The sequence below is a fragment of the Bombyx mori genome, chromosome 3 (genome assembly GCF_030269925.1).
Source record: "Bombyx mori chromosome 3, ASM3026992v2".
Taxonomy (NCBI): Eukaryota; Metazoa; Arthropoda; class Insecta; order Lepidoptera; family Bombycidae; genus Bombyx; species Bombyx mori.
Genome location: NC_085109.1, coordinates 13,888,979 through 13,899,815, shown reverse-complemented (window position 1 = coordinate 13,899,815; position 10,837 = coordinate 13,888,979). Strand labels below are relative to the sequence as shown.

Here is a 10,837-nt window from a genome sequence, read left to right as displayed (position 1 = left end):
TTAATGCATGAGAGAAATACCCATTTTAGACTTCCACTCCACGTTTGAAGGTAGGCGGAAACAATCACGTACTGATGTTAACGAACCTCTGTGCCTACTGAGCACAAGGCGAGCAAATATCCTCTTTCTTCAGGAAAAGTAGAATTCATTGAATTTTTTAATTCAATTCGACTGCGGCAATCACGTTGTCATGTTAATGTCATTGGTTCACATTAAGTGCAATGAAAAATAGATAGAAATCTACTGAAAAACAAAGACCTCTAATTTAGTAATTTCCAAAGTAAATGGCACAATAGACTTTGCGTTAGCATGTCAGCGCTCCTTAACTCTATAGTTTAACACATGTTTATTAAATTTACTGATTCCAAAATATTTTATGGGTTGTCAGGGTTTCGTTATGAGTGAGTTGGAAATGGAACAAAGCCCCTTGACGATTCTTTTTAGTGGTTTAGTAACTATGATTTAAAAGTGCATGTGAAGCTTACCAAAAATAAAAAAGATGTGTGGTGTCGTGGGACACTGAATAAGAACGAAGTTCCTTATTATAAAAATATTAATTTTAAGTTCTATTCGAGGTATAAAGAAAATAATTATTCGGGTATACATTTTTTATTATGATTTTTTTTATTGATAAACATAAAAAAAAGTACTTTACAAAGTTATCAAGTTTGTTTTATTCACAATGATTTATAAAAAATATATAATAAAAATATGTTATTTTTTGTACGTTATAACAAAGTTAAGCCGTACACTGTGTGTGTTGCATTACTAATAAAAATCTTACGTTACGGATGTTTTTTCCCGGTTAGGGCACCCCTCCGCATAGTCCCATAAGGAACTTTGTTCCAAAAAAAAAAAAAAAGAATTTGATGTGAAATAATTCAAACGAGAACTTAATCGCTAAATCGTGTCACTTAAACTGTGTAACACGAGAAACTACTTGCAATTTGCCGCTAATTTCCCAATAGGATACAGGCTAACAATGTAGCCCTTGGTCGGTCCTTAATTAGCGTCATACTCACTTAAATATTACAGCACAGTACATTCGCAGTTTGTGTGTCCAGTTTTGTTAACTCCACTATGTAGAGGATCGCATATATTTATGACGCGTTTTAACTCGGTTTTATGTAGATTTGTTACTCATAGACTAAGCCCGCTGAGTTTCTCGCCGGATCTTCTCAGTGGGTGGCGAATAGTACATTCAGCAAAGCACTGCTGTTGCTAGGGCTAGTGTCAGCAAATTCTCTCAGTGTTAGCAAATCTGTGAGCTCATCTACCCGTCCGGGCGTAGCTGGAATGGCCCTCTAAGTTACAAGCGAATCTTCTTCTTCTGAGTCAGTCTCTTCATTGCTGAATGTCGTAATCTGAAATGTGGACCACTCGATGTACAATGCTTCCCTATGTCTTCCTGTCCTCGGCAGTCTTTATAGCCTCGGTTATTGGCAGGCCGGTGAGCGTCTTAACCAGATCAAACCAGCGAGTAGGTAAGCGTCCGCGTGATCTTCTCCCGTCAACCTGACCAACTACCATTAGCTTCTCCAAGTTATCGGGGCCTCTACGAGCGATGTGTCTGAAGTACGCGAGAATACGTTGGAAGCAGATAGCGGACAGCCATGTGGCAATACCGAGCTCCTTCAGAAGGGATAGGTAGGTCCGGCGTGCTTGCTGTCTATGGGATTCGCAACATCCGTCTCCATATAGAATACTAGCGAATAGTCAGGGGAAGAAGTAGATTCTTATGTTACTGTCACTAACTTATTGTTTAGACGTGTAAACGTTTAAGGTCTATTACAGAAAAGTGATGAAAAACATTACCGATAAATTTGTATTAATAGAATTGAAAGCGAATATGTGTATATCGATTCGCAGTTGCTCGAACAAAGAGATATCTATTATCGATTGAATAGATAGGAATCGGGGCAGTACAGATAAGAATATACGTCGCATTTAATAAATTGATTCACATTTGGTATATGATGTAGGTGTGTATTTATTTTTATTACGATATTTGTTTAAGATATGAGGTTCAATTTTTAATAAAACATTATTTCTACTGGTGGTAGAAACTCTTGTGAGTCCGAACTGGTAGGTACCACCACCCTGTCTATTTCTGCCGTGAAGCAGTAATGCGTTTCGGTTTGAAGGGTGGGGCAGCCGTTGTAACTACACTGAGACCTTAGAACTTATATCTCTTAAGGTGTGTGGCGCATTTACGTTGTAGATGTCTATGGGTTCCAGGTACCACAGAAACCACTTCATACCAGGTGGGATGTGAGCTCGTCCACCCATCTAAGCAATAAAAAAAAAGTGGAGCTTGTCTACTGCCGTTGTCTATGTCTATAGTCACAAACCAGTTGCGCATCGAAAGGTAGTGCGTTACAAACGTTTTACTGGTGGTAGGAGCTCTTGTGAGTCCGCACGGGTAGGTACCACCACCCTGCCTATTTCTGCCGTGAAGCAGTAATGCTTTTCGGTTTGAAGGGTGGGGCAGCCCTTGTAACTATACTGAGACATTAGAACTCATATCTCAAGGTGAAATCAAGTTGAAATCTATAGGTTTCGGTGACCACATTACATCTGTTTCACAATGTAAGAAAGAGACTCAAGCCGGTTAAAAATTAGAAACCGCCGCGTCTGAACATCGGATTGGTTGTTTAAGGAAAAAAATGCTTGGGTGTTTATAAAAAAAAAAGAAGATGTGTGGCGTCGTGGGACACCGGATAGGAACGAAGCTTCTTATTATAAAAATATTAATTTTAAATTCTATTCGAAGTATAAAGAAAATAAAACTGAAGGTCTCGCAACAACTCACGGACATTCGGTAACAGTGTGAACTTATTGTGGTGCACTTCATTCACGGTTCTTTGCATAAGAGTTAGTGTATTTCGCAAACGAACGCTCTGAGATCGTGCTCAATGAATGATAAAAAAATATGTTATTTTTTGTACGTGATTACAAAGTTAAGTCGTACACTGTGTGCATTACTAATAAAAATCTTACGTTACGGACGTTTTTTCCCGGTTAGGCTACCCCTCCGAATCGTTCCACAAGGAACTTCGCTCCAAAAATACTTCACAGCAGAAACACGCAGGGCTAAGAGAACAGTTTCACAAAGCAACCATTCACCGCCGTATTTATTATACGTATTTGCCTCTTACGACCCTGGATAATTATCCCATTCGTCCACGCGTCCCGAGGCTCGGAAACCTGTCAACAACTAACTATTTGTCAACATGTCTAGACGTTTTTCTTTTGAGATAAATTGCGTTTTTATTCTCACCTTGTGTTTTACGGCGCCAGGTGGAAACATTTCTGAATAGTTGACATTTAATTTGTATTCTTTTTGCGTAGTCCGTTTTCGGTGTGATTATTACCACGAAATATCACAAACACAGACTTGGTTATACCGGTCATTCGTTACCATACCTGATAGTAATCTATATCTATCTATATATATAAAAATGAATTGCTGTTCGTTAGTCTCGCTAAAATTCAAGAACGGCTGGACCGATTTGGCTAATTTTTGGTCGTGAATTATTTGTGAAAGTCCAGAGAAGGTTTAAAAGATAGATAAATATCAAAATGCTCGGCATTAAATAAAAATAACCATTTTGTTTTTTCTTTGATGTTGTTTGTTTTAAGTTTATTTTATACAAAAGTTTAGGTCTTTTATTTATCGATTGAGGCACTACGAAGTCTGCCGGGTCAGTTTTTTTTTTTTTTTTTTTTCCGGGTCAGCTAGTGTTTTATAACTACAACTGAACAAATTTTGAACCGAAACAAGTAAAACAAACCCGTCCACATAGACCACTGATAAGCAAACAAATAAATAAAACACGTAAGTACTTTTGTGTATATTGATTATGTAGTTGGGATGATTAAATAAATGCAAATATAATATGTGAAAACTATTTCGGTACAGCAATGATACCGCTATTTCGGTACAAGTCTATGGCAATGATACCGAACGACAACCACGACCGCTCTGACAAGAATAATTTGCACGATGTCTCTTATAAGCCCTTTCGTGATGTCTATGCGTTTCAGTAAAAACTTAACACCAGATGGGACCTAGCGTTCTTTTTTGAGCTTCCATGGAAACAAGCAAAGGTGTTCTAATGACGAGCTCACAGCCCACTTGGTGCTAAGTAGTTACTGGAGCCCATAGACATCTACAACGTAAATGCGCCACCCACCTTGAGATACGTGTTCTAAGGTCTCAGTATGGTTACAACGGCTGCTCCACCCTTAAAGTCGAAACGCATTACTGCTTCATGGCAGAAATAGGCAGGGCGGTGGTACCTACCCGTGCGGATTCACAAGAGGTTCTTCCACCAGTCAATAATTGTCAATAATCATTCAAAAATACTGCTCTCTTAAATCAAATTCATTAAATACTGATATAATGAGAATCAGAGAATCATATAAGGTACGTGATCAAACAGTGTCTGTAAATTGCGTCTAAAAGCTCTAATTCTCTGTTTGCGGATGTACCCGACCACTATTACAAGCCCGGTACTGTGTGTGACACTGTACACCAATATTAGACTGGGACCACATTATCGAGAGGAGCGGAGAGGATTTAATACTTAACCGTAATGGTTTGAAAATGTAGAGAGAAGATGCATGTGACTGGGAGATGGGTATGGAAATGGTAGTGCGAGGTAGAAGGGGATGAGGTCGACCGAAGAAGATATGGATGGAGTGCGCACGATATGAGAGAGAGAGGAGTGAGTGTTGAGATGAAGACTGATAGAACAGGATGGAAAAAAAAATTGCTGTGCCGACCCCACCGTATATCAGTCTTTCATTAATTTGATTTAATGGAGCAGTATTTTTGAATGATTATTGACAATTATTGACAGGTGGTAGGACCTCTTGTGAGTCCGCACGGGTAGGTACCACCACCCCGCCTATTTCTGCCATGAAGCAGTAATAAGTTTCGGCTTAAAGGGTGGGGCAGCCGTTGTAACTATACTGAGACCTTAGAACTTATACATCTCAAGGTGGATGGCGCATTTACGTTGTAGATGTCTATGGGCTCCAGTAACCACTTAGCACCAGGAAAGGCTGTGAGATCGTCCACCCATCTAAACAATAAGAAAAGGTGCCCAAATCGATCTCAGGCGATTTCGCAGATTTACCAATCGACGGGTCACTCCAGATTTTGCCAGTATACCCGTTTGTGAATTAGAACATTGTGATAGTATATTTTTATATCACTTCGTGATCGCGATATCTTATCTAAGACGTCCTCGCCCGATGCCTGTAACAGGCACACTCGGAGACAATTAGAGGAAGCTTTCAGTTGGTTACGGCTTAACAGATGCAACGCTATCTGCAACCACAGTTTGTGAACTACACTGTACTAATAGTACCAAATAGTAAATGGAAATATTTTAGTGTCTTTATTTTATATATTTATATTCTTTCGAGTAGTGTTAATATCATGTTAATATTTCTAACTCCCTGGAAGCAGTCAGGCATTCCGGTTTGAAGGGTGGGGGGCAGACTTTTGAAGTCGCCATGATAAGACGTCCGGTGCATTCGTATCTGGCGATGCAATGATGTTTGAATCCCGCAGGCGGGTACCAATTTTTCTAATGAAACACGTACTTAACAAACGTTCACGATTGACTTCTACGGCGAAGGAGTTACTTCGTCCAACAAAAATAAAACCCGTAAAATTATAATTTGCGAAATCTCAATTGTATTGTATGAAGTTTTTTTTATTGCTTAGATGGGTGGACGAGCTCACAGCCAACCTGGTGTTAAGTCGTTACTGGAGCCCATATACATCTACAACGTAAGTGCGCCACCAATCTTGAGATATAAGTTCTAAGGTCTCAGTATGGTTATAACGGCTGCACCACCCTTTAAACCCGCGACGCATTACTGCTTCACGACAGAAATAGGCAAGGTGGTGGAACCTACCCGTGCCGACTAACAATAGATCCTACCACAAGTAAACAAGAGTTCCTAATAGTAAAGAAAGTTCCTAAAGTCTAGAAAGTTCCTAGTGCTCCTATCCTAATCCTAATGGTTTGGTTGCAGGTCAAAGTCATTGAAGTTTCTACTTTATGCTACAATTCCAGGTAGATCTCAAATTTTCTAATTTCAATCATGTACGATTCCCCTGTTTCTGAATTATTTATATTAGACTATTAACATCGAGAGGTCATGGCCAATTTTAACGATCATTACCTTCGGAAGGGGCTACGCACTTTCAAAACTTGTACAACGATAGTAACAAGCTTCGGGTACAAGTAATTAGGTTCTCCGCAAATGTACATCATTATTATGTTATATGAAAATAACAACATACGAAATATTTCCATTTATTACAAGCAACGATGTTCTAATACTTTTTCCGGTTAATGTTTATTTAATAATCAGTCTTCTGAACGTTAGGGTGTTCTTACAGTTTTATAGACCTATATATACTGCTGGCCACCTTGAGACAGGCAAATTTGACGAGCTGGACTAATGTTCATTGTTGTTATTAATGTTACGCGTTGGAGTTCGGAATAAATAAAATGTCATCAAAGTACAACAAAAAACTGTATTTAACACTTAGAACACTTTAAAACTCTCAATTCGCTTGTTTCGCTTCGCTTCAGGGGATCCGTTTGCTGTTTCGCTTCGAGTAGTTGCGATTACTGACTGACTGCGTGCCATCTCTACAACGCTTTTATAGCCTAGAACCTCATCCCTAGAATTATCGAGATTATTCCACACATCTCGAGTAGTAGTTTGCGCTATCTGTCAATAGATGGCGTTGTACTTCTCGAGCGTTCTAGATCCTTCGACTATTCGGCGATAGATGGCGTTACTCTTTACATATAACATGTTTATGGGCGGTCTTAAAATCTGATAAGTGGTAGATTCTGCAACGCACGGCTCTCGTTAGGGCTAGTGTTAGCACATTCGCTCAGGTTGAGCCCCGTGAGCTTACTTATCAGTCAAAGCATAGCTGAAAAAGCCCCTTAGGCTACCAACGCATAGGTAGGGGAAAAAGCATACCTTTAAGAATTCAATAAATTTAGCGAGATAGAAAATGGATTTATATTTTCATTGAAAAGGAATATTTCTTGCTCGTTATCCTTCGAGATTCCCGGAGGATGCGGCGACAACAATTACATTAATTGGACGAACAAAGGCGATATGGATTACGCCTTATGGTTTCGCAATAACTTTTACGCTATAAGAATATCATACTCTTCGTTTTTTTATTACATTCGTAGATTTAATAATTCTCTTTATGATTCCTTCTTCAAAAGTTTTCTTGAAAATACTTATGTGGGATTAGCTCAAAGTAAATAACACTTCTTGGGAAAAGTAACAAAATTTAATAAGATAACACACGTCGTAAAATGTTCACACACCTAATTGACGTCCGATCGCCATCTTTTTCTTTTCTCCTCCGTCCCTTTCTTCTTCATACATTCATCCCTTTCACTCTAAACGTTCCGATTAAATGTTAAATTTATGCGAAAGACTATTATGATTTTTTGTTTTCTTTTCAAGCCGGATCCGAATTATTTAAGAAAGATTTTAGTCCTAATATGTGTGTCCATGTTCGGCATTTACAGCAAAAGTATCGATGATACAAATTATCGAGGGAGGAAAGGCTGATTGGTTTAAGCGGCATTTTTACAACTTTACAGTAGAGCCATTTAAAGTTTAAAATTTATAAAAAATTGTCATAACAAAAAACTTCTTCGGATATTTGAGTGGGGTAGGCTTCATTGAAGTTTAATTAAAAACATCGAATTGTTGATACTAATACCAACAAAAATGTTCCTTTAAGTTTAATGCAAAGAAAGATAAATGTCGCCAAAAAACTTTTCACCCCTAGATATGATGATACTTCGAAATAACCTACCTATTATTAATCGGCAGGTGCAAGGAATTACATTGTAACTGAGTTTCAGCTACTTTTTTTTTTGTTATTTATTGCTTAGGTGGGTGGACGAGCTCACGGCCCACCTGGTGTTACCAGAGCCCATAGACATCTACAACATAAATGTCGCCACCCACCTTGAGATATGAGTTCTAAGGTCTCAGTATAGTTACAACGGCTGCCCCACCCTTCAAACCGAAACGCATAAGTGCTTCTCGACAGAAATAGGCGGGATGATGGAGCCTAGCCGTGCGGACTCACAAGAGGTCCTACCACGAGTAATTACGCAAATTATAATTTTGCGGGTTTGATTTTTACTACATGATGTTATTCCTTCACTGTGGAAGTCAACCGTGAACATTTGTTAAGTACATATTTCATTAGAAAAATTGGTACTTGCCAGCGGGATTCGAACACCGGTGCATCGCTAGACACGAATGCACCGGACGTCTTATCCTTTAGGCCACGACGACTTCTAAATATATACATATGAGTATATACAATTTTATTCCTTGCATGTGTTGTAATATCCTATTCTTCCTTCGCATCTGATCTACGAAGTGCCTGTCATATATAATAACATCCATGTCGTAAAGGATAGGACCCACGGGTATTTCTTTTTTTCTCACAGTAAGTAAGTATTTTAGATGTGTTCATTAACAGTTTCTACGTTGAGGGAATAATTTCGTGTAATACAAAAAAAAAAAACGCACAAAAATCTAAGTTTGAAATTTAATAGTGGAGAGAATTATCGACCCATACGAGTATCCTTTATTCACCAGTATCTTGTTTGTTTTGAACTTTAGTCAGCCTCAGTTATGCCATTCCATTAGTAGCGTAGTATAGTCATTATGTTAGCCATTATTTATACGTCACATTTCATGGCGATTTGAGATTTGAAGGGGAGATTCCTACGAAGACGGATCGTTTGGAACCTCTAGGTCTGCGGAGGGACCTCGGTTCCCTCTGTATTTTGTACCGTATGGAATGAGCTCCCCTCCACGGTGTTTCCCGAGCGCTATGACATGTCCTTCTTCAAACGAGGCTTGTGGAGAGTACTAAACGGTAGGCAGCGGCTTGGCTCTGCCCCTGGGACTGCTGAAGTCCATTGGCGACGGTAACCACTCACCATCAGGTGGATGGGTGGTGCTCGTCTGCCTACAAGGGCCATAAAAAAACATTAGTGCTACTCTATTATTAAAACTAACCAAGAAATCACAGCGCCTCGATCTTGTTGAGGCAGAGAGTTCTTAAGAGCCTTGGTAATTTCATTCAATCATTAATCTAAGCAAATAAAAATGTTGGAAGTTTCACGAATCAATCAGACATTTCTTTTATTAATTTCACATTTCTTGATCACATTTCACTGGTCCTTGACCACAAAAACCGTAGTTACAAATGCGAATAATCGAAATTTGTATATCATCATCATTATCATCATCATCATCTGATCATCATCATCATCTCAGCCTGTCTATCCACTGCTGAACATAGGCCTCTCCCACTGATGTCCATTGATGTAAATTTGTATAGTTAATTACAAAAAAACCCCACACGTTTCTTGTAATTTTATTTAAAACTCGTAGCAGCCCAAGAGAAGTCTGGCTTAGATTGTATACAGTAATGTAAGTTCACTGAGTTATACCGCTGGTCTTTTGGAAAAGTAGATCAACCTAAATCCAAGATCATGGACGGTTCTCGCCACTGCCTACCCCTGAGTGGCATTATTGAAACAACAATCAAGAAACGCCACTTAAAGACAACGGACTCGCGGAAAGATCGAGAAAGAGTTTCAGGAGCTACGCAGAAGAATCGGAAATAAATCATAAAGGAATGGAAACCTTAAATTTTTTGCTTAATATTGAAAACTGAAGTGTGCGAATCTACAACGGACATAGATTCTCAAGGACAAAACAACTAGATACCGTTCGCTCATTCAGAGTTAATAAATAAAAGCGAAAAACCTTTTTTCCTTCGCCAAAAGTTATATTCAAATTATGTTTGACTTTTATACAGCTGCAAACAGAAATGATTCGATCAATCAGCAAAGGTTTATTAACGAGCGCGGCTTAGTTTGTCGTCGAAAGTTTAATAAAATGATAGATTGATCGCGATGATAATGTCTTTGTCTACTGAAATGGTAAAATAGATGAGTTTTTTTGTTGTTGTTTTGTTCAGAAAAGCAATTACTTTTCGTTTAGAATTACCTATAAAAAAAATTTCATAGCGCTCGGGAAACACCATGGAGGGGGAGCTCATTCCATAGCTGGATGGTACGTGGCAAAAAAGACCTCTGGCAACGCACTGTGGATGACCGCAGTGGCTCAAGGTAGTATGGATGAACTCTACTCCGGTGGCGGGCGGTGCGATGGTAAAAAGAAGATGATGGTATCTCATCTCTCAAACAATATTAACTTATTTTTTTTGAGTTTCAGGCAGATACGTATAAATAGCGCAATTAGCAATGCAATATTAAATAATGTTGAGTTTCAATTTAAAAACAGCTGCCCTTAACAACAAAAGCTCTTATATCTTCGTTATTACTGAGATTCTAGACAAATAAAGAAAATTACAATTACAAGAACATAGATTTTGCTCCCAATATGTACTTCTTTCGTATTTTGTTAAATGTCATCAGCCTCATTTGTAACCTGTAATAAGTAGGCATTGACGATAACACGACAAAAATATAAACCTTAAAAAGCGTAGAATTTTTCTTTAAATATGATGTGCTTTGTCGAGGGCTCGACGAGTAAATTAACCCATAGACCAACTGAGTTTCTCGCCGGATCTTCTCAGTGGGTCGCGGCTCCTATCCGGTGGTAGATTCTGCGAAGCACTGTTCTTTCTGGGGCCAGTGTTAGCAACACTTCTGGTTTAAGCCCCCCTAAGCTCACCTACATGTCAAGGCGGGACTGAAATAGCCTCTCAATG

The 10,837-nt window shown here is 38.8% G+C and overlaps 1 long non-coding RNA gene across 1 annotated transcript; it reads right to left on the bottom strand.

The window, feature by feature from the left end:
* Nucleotides 1-650: 650 nt before the first annotated feature.
* Nucleotides 651-1,885, bottom strand: LOC134200822 (uncharacterized). Its single transcript, XR_009975881.1, has 2 exons — nucleotides 1,816-1,885; nucleotides 651-1,364 (listed from the first exon to the last, which is right to left on the bottom strand). It is a non-coding gene; the product is annotated as an uncharacterized LOC134200822 (long non-coding RNA).
* Between the last annotated feature and the right edge of the window lie 8,952 nt (nucleotides 1,886-10,837).